The sequence below is a fragment of the Pituophis catenifer genome, unplaced genomic scaffold (assembly GCF_029215685.1).
Source record: "Pituophis catenifer annectens isolate HBS135680 unplaced genomic scaffold, rPitCat1.0.hap2 SCAF_1, whole genome shotgun sequence".
Taxonomy (NCBI): domain Eukaryota; kingdom Metazoa; phylum Chordata; class Lepidosauria; order Squamata; family Colubridae; genus Pituophis; species Pituophis catenifer.
Window position 1 is genome coordinate 114,792,252 of NW_027256881.1, and position 12,481 is coordinate 114,804,732.

A 12,481-nucleotide genomic window follows, 5' to 3' on the forward strand; every position below is an offset into this window, starting at 1 on the left:
TGCTATTGCTATTATTGTAAGCCGCCCTGAGTCTCCGGAGAAAGGTGGCATATAAATTGAAATAATAATAATAATAATAATAATAATAATAATAATAATAATAATAATAATAATAATAATAATAATAATAATAATAAGTATTTAAAGGGCCGAGGAGGCAAAGTTTATTTTTCTCCACGACCTTGCCTTTAGAACCTTCTGGTAAGAGCACAACCCTTACAAAAACCAGGGACTGAAGATTGGCAAACGCAATCCCTGTCGAGCCCGGCTGGGACTCGCCATCGATGGGGGGGGGGGGTGGAAGGTTGGAGCCCTGTCGTCCAGGCATCTAACCTGTGGATTGGTGGGAGCCCTGACAATGAGCTACAGGCACGTTCTTTCGTGGTTTGAGTTATTTTTCTTTTGCTATTTGGACCGGATGAGAGACGGAGCCGAGAATCACAGTATTCCATCGTACCTTCAATAAAGGTCTGCTGTTGTTGTTTTTTTTCTCAAAAGCCATTAAATGAAATACTAGCCATCAGAGCAAAGGTCATCTAAACCTGAAGCATCTAGATGTTCCCAATCTTACAACAAAAGGACCAGGAGAGCATGCCTGACATGCTAAGATAAAAAGCAAACGTTTGGTTGTGGTGGCAAGGTTAACGTTTAACCGTGCAACTCACGCTTGCAGTTCACAACCCTCACAATTTTTATTTATTTATTTATTTATTTATTTATTAATTTAATTTGTATACCGCCCTTCTCCCAGACTTGCCATTTTCAGATTGGAATCAAGGTCTTCCCATAGAAGAGAAAGCAGGAAGTGGCCATTCCTCTCAGTGTGCTGCAAACCATTTTAATAAACGGAGCCTTGAAAAGCCCTGTCTTTTCAAGAGATGCTCCGCTCTCAAGTTTCCTTTGCAGACAGAGAGTGCCCTGTTCAGTTTTAATCCCGATTATAGAGAGGAAAGATAAATAAATAAATAAATAATAAATAAATAAATAATAAATAAATAACATAAAGTCTCCAAAAAGAGGGAGCGCTCTAGCACATAGCTAAAATATTAGATCATGTCACCAAAGCCACCTTCTGTTTTATTTGCTACGCTTGAAATATGCGTGACTCTGTTCAAATATTCAGCTTCATTGAAAAAAGAGGAAAGATATGGTTTCTTTTAAGACAAAACAAACATTTATTTTAACTTCCCTTATTATTGTTATTTCTCTGTTCTTTTAAAAAAAAAACGTAGGGTGACTATGAAAATAAATGCTGTAGCAATATGTTGCAGTTTAGACATCCTGCTTACCTCTCCTACAACACTTATTTCCATTCTAGTTTCATTCTTGGTTTTCTCCTGCCTCCCTTCAATCAGTGTCCTATGGCTACCAAATTCACTTTTTAGACTCTTCTAGGGAAGGTGTATATACCAAGCTTTTAAATTAAAAGGACAAACCAAGGTCTTTTTACACAAATATTGACTAGCACTGACAACGTTACCTAGTTTGGGTAGTGAACATAAAGCAAGAAAACAACCAAGCTCAGAGAACACCAAGAGGCTCCCTTCATTTCAAAGGAATCCTTGGTGCTTCTAAATATTCTCCTTTACTGGTACACAGATATTAATCCATATAGACTCCATACAGACCCATACCCAATAGGATTTGGGATTTTAATAAGAAACAACCAATGGAAATATAGACAATTCCAATGTGTTTCTAGAAGCAAGTCGTTTTTGTTTTGTTTTAAATTTGCTTTTAATTGTTTCCGTTGTTGCTTCGTTCTCTTGCTTCTAGCTGCATTTCTTTTGCTTTCTTCCAATGGGGGAGCACAAGTAATTAGATCTTATACCAATGGCTTTCTTGTTACTCTTATTTATTCTCTTTAGTGAAAAAAATATGTTTCTCCCTTTTTTTTTTTTAATTTGATTTATATGCCGCCTTTCTCCGGAGACTCAGGGCGGCTTATAATGCGTTAAGCAATAGCCTTCATACTTTTGTATATTTATACAAAGTCAGCTTATTGCCCCCACAATCCGGGTCCTCATTTTACCTACCTCGAAAGGATGGAAGGCTGAGTCACCTTGAGCCTGGTGAGATTTGAACTTGCAGTAATTGCAAGTACATATTAGAATTCGATCTGGCAGAAAACATAGTTAAAGGTCAAATGATAGCTTGGGCTAGGAATATTGGAAGAAACATACAATTGGAAGAGTGGGAAATGATATGGGAAAATAACTATAGAATAACAAAAGCAACAACATACAAAGAGAACCATTATAAGATGTGGTACAGATGGTACCTAGCCCCTGCGAGATTGGCAAAGATGTATGTAAATTTCAACCCGATATGCGAAAATGTAAACAAATACAGGGAACCTTTTATCATCTCTGGTGGCTTTGCCTAAAAATTAAGAAATTTTGGATAAAAATTAGAACCTGGATAATAGAAATAATGGAAGAAGATATTATTTAAAACCTGAAATTTTTCTGTTAGGTATACTCAAAAAAAGTAGTAGAAAGGAAATAAAGTACATTACGCTACATATAATCACGGCGGCTAGATTAACCCTAGCTCAATCCTGGAAATCAGAACAGTTGCCAACAGACCAGCAAATAATTCAAAAGATATTCATATGCGCGGAAATGGATAGATTAACTTTAAAATTAAATGATAAGGAAGACTCACAGTATTTCAAAGTATGGGATAGATGGTATGAATGGATTAATCAATGGAAAAAAGGTAATGTCAAATATAGTAAGAAATCAAAGGTAATAAATATACACTGTCATTAAGATAAAAGAAGCAAAGGTTAATGTATATATTTGTATGCTTATATATTATAGATAGGTAATCCTGTTTGTTAGTTTTGTTTGTAAGTAGTTTTGAATGTATTTTTAGAGTTAAGAATTTTTTGTACAATTTTTATCTTTTTATATTGAATAAAGTTCGTTTTAAACAGGAAAAAAATAAAAAATAAAAATGCTCTTCTTTTTTTTAAAAAAACAAAGAAACAAAAAAGCCTTGTTATTCGCTATTCATTTTCTCATTTTTCTTAACCTTCCTGGACTGTTTTTAATTTTAAATGCAGCTGAACAGCAATATTTAAACACTATTTGGAACTTTGGAATCTTGATCGCTCCATTAGAGAAATAAATAATGCATTTCTCTTAATAGCTGTGAATTTGGAAGGCTTCAGTCAGCTGTCTTGCTTGAATTCTATTTGCCATCTATTATCTTTCAAAGAGTTCATAAATGGTATATTTCATTAAATGAAATATAGCATTTTCTAGAAAATTGCCTTTTCTAAAGCCTTTCTTTATCGCTACCTTTGTTATAGTTACATGTAAAAACTTCAGTTGCCATACTTTAATCTATTTTAAAATGCAATGTATCATCTTCTGCCATATTTTTACTGTTTTCCCTATGCTTTTCCACATTTACCTTTGACTCAATTCAAAACAGAATAAATTGCTTGTTTCTTGTTTGATTCTGGCTTGGTGGTCAATCTATAGACATGCCCACTGGAGCAAATTAAATTGCAAAGAGAAAACAGCCAGAAGAATTTTACCCATATCACTTCTTAATTTCACATGCTCCATTTTTAATTTTTAAAAAATCACTCTAAGCACTCACTCTTAGCCCTAGGAAGGAAGCTGGGGCAAACCATTTATGAAATCTTGCCAAGAAAATGGCAGGGACATGTCTAGGCAGTATCCAAGAATTGGTCATGATTAAAGGGGAAAAAAACATAGCATTATACTGAAAAGTAACTTAAACTCATGTTAGATTAGTAGTCTGGGGGATTTAAACAGAATTCTTTTATATTACATATTCTCTGTTGTAAATACTACAGACTTTGGATTGCAGCATTATTTTATTGTAGCTTTCTTTTTATTTTTCTGCTTCCAGATATATAGGTAATATTACAAAAACTTACAATATTACTAGATTATAAGCATCGTGACTTAGTTTCTCCTGTTAGTCATATCCAGTGTCTGGATTAAGTGCCACTTTGCTAACTATAACCAAATTGACAACCTATAAGATTTTGCATGGAAGAAACGGAGGGACTTAGAAGAGGAAATAAAAAAGAAAGAGCAGGCACTTATATTAAATCCAACAGATAAGAAAATAAAGGAAACAATAAATTTGTTGTGAGGGCAGTTTAATATGTTGATGGCAGACCAAGTGGCAACTAACTTACAATATGCTAAACATAACACTTTTTGTAATTCAAATAAACCAGGTAGATGGTTAGCCTACTTGTTAAGGAAAAAACAAAAGCTACGTACTATAGAAAAAATAGAATACAAAGGTAAAGAGGTATATCAACAAAATATGATTAAAAAAGCCTTTTTAGAATTCTATACAAAGTTATATGCTAGTGATACAATTCAAGGCAAAGATATAGACAGATATTTACAGGAGGAGAATATCCCTGTAATTACACCAAAGCAAAGGGAAGGACTGAACCAACCAATAACTTTGAAAGATATTATCTTAGCAATTAAACAGTTAAAGGGGGGTAAAGCTCCAGGCACAGATGGACTGATAGCTGTTTATTATAAAAATTTGAAGTTAGAAATGGTAGAACCGCTTAAGGAACTATTTTGCAAGATTCAAGCCGGAGGAGCTGTACCCCCTTCATGGAGAACAGCTTTTATTTCATTGATTCCAAAGGAGGATCAAGACCGTAGTCAACCTAAGAATTGTAGGCCAATATCGCTTTTAAATACTGATTACAAGATTTTTGCTAAAATATTAGCAAATAGGTTAATGGTAATCATGCAACAAATGATTCATAATGACCAATCTGGATTTATAAGTGGAAGACAAATGAAAGGTAATGTAAGACAAATTGTAAACTTATTGGAATACTTGGAAAGGAACAACCAAGTCCCTGCAGTGCTTATCTTTTTGGATGCGGAGAAGGCATTTGATCGATTGAATTGGCAATTTTTATTGAAAATAATAGAAAAGATGCAGTTTGGAGAATACTTTACACTATCTATTAGAGCAATATATCAGAGACAAACAGCACAAATAATAATTAATGGTGGTTTAACAGAAACTTTTAAAATTGAAAAAGGAACAAGACAGGATGCCCTTTATCACCGTTATTGTTTATTTTAACTTTGGAACCTTTATTGAATAAAATACGAGGGTCAAATAAAATAAAGGGAATTAAAATTAGACATCATGATTGTAGATTAAGAGCATTTGCAGATGACTTGGTTGTTACTTTAACTCAACCAGTACAATCAGCTACAGGTTTAATGGATATAATTAGCCAATATAGAGAAATGTCTGGATTTAAAATAAATAAACAAAAAACAAAGATAATAACTAAAAACATGACGGCAAAGCAAAAAGAAGAACTAGAAAGACTAACAGGATTTGAAATAGTAAAAAAGGTTAAATATCTAGGGGTATATATCACAGCCTCAAATGTAAAATTATATAAAAATAATTATGAAATGTTATGGCAAAAAATACAGAAAGAGATGGAAAATTGGGGAAAACTACAATTATCTCTGTTGGGAAGAATAGCAGCAATAAAAATGAATGTTCTACCTAGGTTTCTATTTTTGTTCCAAATGATACCAATACTCAAGAAAGATGAAAATCTGAGGGAATGGCAGAAGGGTATTAATAATTTTGTTTGGGCAGGGAAAAGACCAAGAATAAAGTTAAAAATAATGCAAGATATACGTGAAAGAGGAAGTCTTAAAATGCCTAATTTAAGATTATACTATGAAGCAGCTGTCCTAACAATAATTAGTGATTGGATTAACTCAACAGAAGAAAGAATATTGAACATTGAAGGATATGATTTGTTATATGGCTGGCATGCTTATTTATTATATGATAAAAAAGGTGGATAAGATCTTTAAAAGCCATATATTAAGGAATGCTTTGTTACAAGTTTGGAAAAAGTATCAATATAAGTTAAATTATAAGATACCTATATGGGCAATACCCAGACATGCAATAGAGAATATAAGTGTAGAACAAAAGCAAGAAGTGATTACTTATAAAGAGCTTCTTAAAATGGAAGGGGGGGCGGTATTGCAGTTAAAACCTTTAAACGCATTAAAAGAAGAAAGAATAATTCAAACTTGGTTTCAGTATAGTCAGTTGCAAGCTAGATGGAAAGAAGATCAGAGAATTGGTATCATGCAGAACGAGGAAAATTTGGTAAAACAAATTAAAGACCAAGGTCAAATGCATATAAAAAGATTATACAATGTATTGATAGAAATAGATTCAGAAACGGAATTAGTTAAGGATTGTATGATAAAATGGGCACAAAATATTCAGGAACCAATAATGATGGAAACTTGGGAAAAAATATGGGTTAGAAACATAAAATTTACGCAAGCACAAAATTTAAAAGAAAATTTTTATAAAATGTTCTATAGATGGCATTTAGATCCTAAAAAGTTGGCTTGTATGTATCTGAATTTACAATCTAAGTGTTGGAGATGTGATTGTGACGATGCCACTTATTATCATATATGGTGGACTTGTAAAAAAGTTAAAGCATTTTGGATTAAAATATGGTGGATTATCCAAAATATTCTTAAAAAGAAGATAAAGTTTACTCCACAATTGTTTTTGTTGGGTATAATTACAGATTGTACAGTTATAGAGACTAAATTGATTTTAAATTTAATAACTGCAGCTAGACTTTTGGTGGCGCAATATTGGAAGAAGGAAGATTTGTTTACTATTGAAGAATGGACATTAAAAGTAGCAAATCTGGCAGAAATGGCGAAGATTTCAGCATATTTGAAAGATCACTCACAAGAAAGGTATATATTGGAATGGAGAAGATGGATTGATTATATTCAAAACAAATATCAGACTAAAAGTATCAAATAGCTTATGAATGAATAGAAAAATTAAGAGTATTTATGTTTAGTTAGTAAAAGGGGAGTTAAAGTGTGAAGCGGGGGATAGGAATCCTTAGTTTATTAGCTTAGTTTAGCATATGATTGTTAATTGTTATACCCTGTATTTTGTTCTGGGAAGTTCGGGGGGGGGGGGGGTAAGGAAGGGAGGGGGGAGGGGGAAATACTTGTTAAAAAATTTGTTTTTTTTTTCTTGCTGTAAAACTCTTTAATAAAAAAAAAGATTTTGCATGGTTTGTGGAGGGAAAAAAGAATGAAAATAATTGCAATCTATAAATGGAAAATGAACCAACTGGACCAACATTTGACATAAACCAATCACATTCTCGAGGAACATCAAAGTTGTAGACATAAAAGGCAAATCAATAGATTGTAGGACAATGAAACGGCTATTTGATTAGGTCAAATTCTATATAATTTCAGAGGTTGCCTCCGAAGTCCCTGATTTAAAATTATGCCTTCTTTTTCTGAATGAAACATTGTTTGCTGAAGGCCAGGGAATCAATCAAATTTCTGTCTAATCATTGGAAACTTCAAAATGACTCACTAATTTGTGTTTTGCTCCTTCTTTGTTGCAGAATGATTACAGGATGTAGGGCTGAATTACTGTAGTCTTAACCAGGCAAAAAGCGGTCAAGTAAACTTAAATCATGGAACGTATAAAAGTAGGTTTAACTTTACCTTCAAATGTATCCTTAATTTAATTAAACCAGACAGACATCAAAACATCAACAATAACCAGTTTTTTTTTGCTATCTTCTTTCCAGTATCACAAGATCGCATTCCCATTATTATAAAAAGAAATAAAAATAACTAAAACCTGAGACAAACTTAGATTACTACCCATTTGACCACCTGCAATTTTAATATACATTTCACAGGACTGTCTTTGAAGATTATCCTAATTTTTGGTTATCTACTGTTTTATCTTGGAAGTAGAAGAGAAAGTGCTTGTCTTTAAGTGGGCCCAAAAAATGATTAAATGGAATGTGCTTAACAGTGTTTTTGAAAAATTATTTGCTAATATTCGTATAACTATTGTTCAAATCTTGTAAAATTTGCTGGATTTGATTAGAGGCAGCATTCAACGACTGCTATCCATTTAGATCTGTGCTTTTTAAATTTTTTGTGCTGTGGATCCCTTTCACACTCTGCTGAAACCTATCAAACTCTTTTTCAGAAAAACTGTATTTAAATGCATAGAATAGAATACATACACTTTATTATTATTTGAGCAGATATAAGACGACAGTAAGTTTTTTAAGGGTACAAGGGTACAATAATTTTAAATAGATTTATTAGCTTAGCAAACATTTTTGGTCTACAGGCCATAAATTACTTTGGACATTATTGACTGAAAAGCTACACTTCTGTTAGAGGTTAGTGAAAATAAAACTGTAATTTCCCCCCTACTTAAGTTCACAGACCCCATAAATCTAACTACAGAGCTCATGGGTCCATGGAACACAGGTCAAGAATGCCTAATTTAAGTGCTGTTCCAAAACTTTCTTCAAAACAGAATATATGTGCACTTGAAATATGATCTGAAATCTGAAATAGATTTGTGCTTGCTATGTAACCTGCTTCCTTAGAATTCTAAGTTGCAGATGTTTACTCATTTTGAGTAAACAGGAATACCTCTAAAGAGGTATTCTACCAGTAGGATCTATAAGAGCAAAATATGAACCAAAGTTTAATTCATTCTCTTTGTTGTATATATACTGTATAGCTATAGATACAATGTGGATTACACAGATCTGGTGGGGTCCTTCTGGACTCATGACTCCTGCTTGAAGAGCAACACAAAACAGTTTTGTGTTGGACATCAGTTGTACCTGTTCCTAGATCAGAAGGCACTGCTCACTCATTTTTCGATCACTTCCCGATTGGACTACTATAACCTGTTCAACCACCTTCTCAATAATCTTTCCAAGAAATGAGGTTGGGGAGTAGACAAGGCTATGTCCAGAGATAGCTTAAGGAGGGTGTACACTGCTGAGTCCTTCAAGACAGGCATCATTACTGTTTCCAATACCCATGACAGTATTTTTCTGGCCACCCTTATTATTCAAGAAAGGAAAAGGTCTACTTAAAATTGAGTTCATTCTGGAGAACTCTGTCATTTTCTATAGAATTTTAACTAGTTTCATTTTTGAAAAATCACATCTTCCAATTTATATTATTCTGCAATTTAAAATCTGCTTTGTAGACTCCTGGTTCAGTATTCACTATCCATATTGCTGGACACAAAGCATCGGACATTTTTTCTGAAGCAACTCTATCTATGAACATTTATTTCTACAAACTTGAGGTGAATTCTTTTTATTTAATAAAGGCTTTTTTGTGTCAGTTTGCTTGGTCTTTTAGGTATCACTAATTACTGGCATACAGTTCTCAACAACAAATGATCTATTAGGCTTAAGCTGAGCATGTAAAAACTATACTCAAAATTATTCTAAATATAGTACATTATAGCAAAACTCAAACTAGAGTTTGAGCACAGATGAAAAAACAAATCTTCCTCAAATTGATTTTATATGAGTGGATACCAGTACTGAGTCATTTAATTTGAAAAACTTAGAATGGTTATATGCATGAATGAATATCATTTTGACATTGGCTGACTGAAAATTTTCCTATTACAAGAAACTTCTCTTGCCATAAATCACAGGCATTAATCAAGAGATAAACTATAACACAAATATACTTCATTGCCCCTAATATAGAAAATAAAAACTTCAAATTCATTTTGAAAACTCATTAAAGCTTTCAAGTTATATAGCAAATGGTTGGAGTTGTTAGAAGCTATAACTATACTAATGAAATCAAACAATCACTGATACGTATTAGGAAATCACCAAATCCAGATATTTTTCCAATAATAGCATAGGAAAGAGCATACTTATAAATTGGCCATAAAACATTAAAAACAAAAAAGTACATTATTTTTCTCTTAAATCATTTGCCGACCATTGGATTGTGTATCAGGAAAAATATTTTCATAACTACTTTAGCAATTGTGATTTGTGCCTATCTAAAATTCCACTTTGCAATCCTTCCACATCCTCGTTCATCTTCTTTGCTAGCCAAAAGACGGTATCTTTTTAAAAAAACAGAAAATGTTCATTATGTTGGAGGTGAAATCTTTTGCAAAACAGAAGCTATTTGGGAATTGATGCCATACACAAGATAGAAAATGAAATAGTGAAATGGAAAAACTACCACAAATAATATTAAATACAGATATTAAATAATATTAATATAGAGTAGAACTGTAAAACATTTAATTTATGGCAATCAGAAGGTTAGATGTTATGTATGAGTTGTCAACATACTTAGTTGCAAATATTACCGTATTTTTCAGACTATAAGACACATTTCCCCCCCCCCCAAAAAAAGTGGGTGGAAATGTCGGTGTGTCTTTTTTTGGCCTCACGAAACACACAATCCCGTGTTGTTTTTGCCAAAAATGGGCCCGTTTTTTGCAAAAACGGGACACACAGAGGGTTTGGGATGCCTGCAGAGTGCTTCTGAGGGCTGGGGCATGGCAAAAACGGGATGCATGGGGGGTTTGGGAGGCCAAAAACGTGACTAAAAACGGGGGGTTTGGGAGGCATGCAGAATGCTCCTGGGGGCTGAGGGGGGCAAAAATGGGATGGGTGTGGGGTTCAGGAGGCCAAAAACTGGCCTTTTTCATGAAAATGGGCCCATTTTTCACAAAAACGGGACTCAGAGAGTGCTCCTGGGGGCTGGGGAGGGCAAAAACCAGACGTGTGGAGGCCAAAAAGTTTTTTTTTTCTTGTTTTCCTCTTCGAAATCTAGGTGCGTCTTATACTCCGGTGCGTCTTATAGTCCAAAAAAATACAGTATTTTAAAAGAAGTTATATTTGAGAAACTTCCATATTATCGGTCTCAGAGAAACGTTAATGTTAGAGGAGCCCCTGCACTTTAAGTATAGTATGACCAAAGTTTTTGTTAGAAAAAAACATGTATAAACAGAAAATGTGGCATTTCTTTAATTATGAAGGTAATGATCCTTTGCTCTTCCTCTAAACTATCTCCCTAACTGTAACATATTCAAGAAGAACCAGATTAGTCCAATCTTTTGGATTGTAGAAATAGTTTCACTATTTTTAAAATCTCTTTGTATGCCCTAACACAGAGAAAACATGCTTCTATAAAGAAGAAAATAATGGAGTAGATTTTCAATTAAAAAAACTGCAATGACATAAAATTTTCATTTACATCCATCTTTAAAAAGACGGATAAATAAAAGGCAGACCAGAATATAAAACCATCATGTAAATGTCAATTCTATAGCAATTAAAAAAATATTGTGCTGTATTTAGTCACTCAGTAACTATGAAAGGCTTTTTTTTTCTTGATTTAAAGTGAATAAATTACTGATGATTAAAGTTTGAGACTGAGTCCAAAATTTCATCCATATAATCTATTTATGTCCCTATTTTAAAAATGTATATGGTGATCACTGCTCCATATTCTCTTGACTTACGAGTTGCAGGGAGATAACTTTTAAGGTGTTGGTTGTACTCCAAACCAAAGATTCCACCTCATGAACATATAAAATCATGGGGAGGAATTTGGGCTTTAAAATTCTGATCTATAATTAAATAATCAATCATATTATACACAAGACAACCTAAAGAAACAATATATCCACAGTACCTTCAATCCAGAGGTGGTATTCAGTAAGTTCTGACCAGTACTGGAGAACCGGTAGCGGAAATTTTGAGTAGTTCGGAGAACCGGTAAATACCACTTCTGACTGGCCCCTCCCCCATCTATTCTCTGCCTCCCGAGTCCCAGCTGATTGGGAGGAAATGGGGATTTTGCAGTAACCTTCCCCTAGAGTGGGGTGGGAATGGAGATTTTACAGTATCCTTCCCCTGCCATGCCCACCAAGCTACACCCACAGAACCAGTAGTAAAAAATTTTAAATCCAACCACTGCTTCAATCCATATGGAAGTTTTCTTTAACAGTTCCCACTTATACCATATAGACCTAAGCTGAATTCATATTTTCACAAATAGCTTTGCTCCTACACAGCAAATTATTAAAAAGGAAGAATATTCTTAAAAATTGAATTCTTAGCCAGCTATATGTAGACATAATATAGTCAATTCAAAATTCAGAGTAGAATGTATATATTTGAACATATTGTTCAATGTTGGCCCACTACCAGAATTAGTTATTTCACTGAATTGGTTTTTATACTTTCCAAGTAACAAATCTTTAACGCTTTTATCAAATGAAAACACATAAGCTATAATGATTGTTAGCTTTTAACACAGAAGGTTAAAATTATTATTTGTTCTTTGGTTTAGTTATATTAAAAAGCTGACAAGTTTTATTTTAGAGAAATGCAATATTAAACTATGTTTTGCTTGTGGTTCCATATCTTCTGGAAAGCAATGTATCATTTTTACATTCACAAATAACTTTTTTTGCACAATAAACTCAGGCATTTATCCTGCACAGCAAAGGCATTTATCCATAAATACAGGTCAAATAGATGTACAGTGCCATCTAGACAATATTTAGAGAGCAGCAGTCCTTCTGTGAA